Consider the following 1520-nt stretch of genomic DNA (forward strand, 5'->3'; position numbering starts at 1 on the left):
CTATGTTGAAACTTTCTCCTCAATGTGAGGGTGTGTGGAGGTAGGGCTTCTGGGAGGTGATGATGGCATGACCGCAGCATCTTTTTTAATGGGGTTAAAGCCCCTATAAAAGAGGTCCTAGAGAGACCCCCACCCCTACCCGCCAGTGAGACAGAATAAAGGACTGACATCTACACACCAGGACACACCCTCACCACACAGCAAATCCCCACTTTGATCTTGGACTTCTTAGTCTTCAAAACTGCGGGAAATAAATGTTTGTTTTTTATAAGCCATCCAGTCTATGACATTTTTGTTAAAGCTGCCTGAAGGGATTCAAACACACAGGTTTCAGTGTTAATATTTATCTGTCCTGTAACTGAGGCAAAAAGGGGAATGGATATTTTTCTGAATCCCAAGAGAATCTTAAAAGACTTTACTATTAGCTAATGATGATACGATTAGTCAAGGTAGTCAGTTGGTTAAATATGAGACCAGTTAGTTAAAATTAAATATTCTATAACAAAAATAAAATGAGTACATAATATCGAATATCAAACAACTATGGACTCAAGATTAAGACTTTTATAGAATGGTAGCTAAAGTAGAAACTCCAAGCTTCTTGCAAACGCACATTCAACTTTTTTTTAAATTTTGCAGTTTTTGGCCGGGGCTGGCTTTCAACCCGCCACCTCTGGGCTATGGGGCCCGCGCGTGACTCCTTTGAGCCACAAGCGCCGCCCCCACACATTCAATTTTATGAAACCTGAAAAAAAAGGATATTTACCTCAATCCGGCCTTTGTTAACTATCTTTAGTGTCTTTAAGGTGTCAATAATTCTTCTCCAGACTTCTTTATGATATAAATGTTACTCTTTTATATTCTTAAAGAACCTGACAAATACTTTTGAATGTTTTCTTATTCTTGGTGCTTAGTTCTACGTTTGGGAGAAACATACATAAAAGAAAACAAATCCTCACACAAATAAACAGGTAATTGCCCAATTGCAACAAAAAATGCTAAGATTAGAGGGAAAATAATGTGAACTTCTAGCAGTTAAAATAAGCATGGGTAAATTATAAAGTAAAATGCAAAATTCACATGACTATTTCATGTATTTCCAGCCCGTTGGTTCAGTTCGGGGATGTGACCTTCTGGCAAGAAAGGGCACCTGGTGCAAAACTTCCAAGAGGTGTGGACTTAACTTGTAGGAGCTTCTGACTTACTCCGGTTAATTTCGTGACAAGTTGTCAGTACACTGCGAAGCGCACCACAAACCTGCGCTGATATTACTCCCACTCTCAGAGAACTTGGAACCCCGAAGAGAACACCCCCCTGCCGCTCTGCAAATCCCTTGGAAAACCTGGAGGTGGAGCAAACACCGGAACCTTAAGTGGCGCCGAGAACTGCGAGAACTGCGCATGCTCTGTCGGAGGAGCAGCGCCCCGCCTTTCCCGGCTCGGAAGTCCGTGTTTGTTTTCTAAATTACGACCGTCGTAAACCAAGACTGCCAGACGGCTTCGTAGCTTTACGGTGACAAC

The sequence above is a fragment of the Otolemur garnettii genome, unplaced genomic scaffold (assembly GCF_000181295.1).
Source record: "Otolemur garnettii isolate 467f Iridium unplaced genomic scaffold, OtoGar3 scaffold00266, whole genome shotgun sequence".
Classification (NCBI taxonomy): domain Eukaryota; kingdom Metazoa; phylum Chordata; class Mammalia; order Primates; family Galagidae; genus Otolemur; species Otolemur garnettii.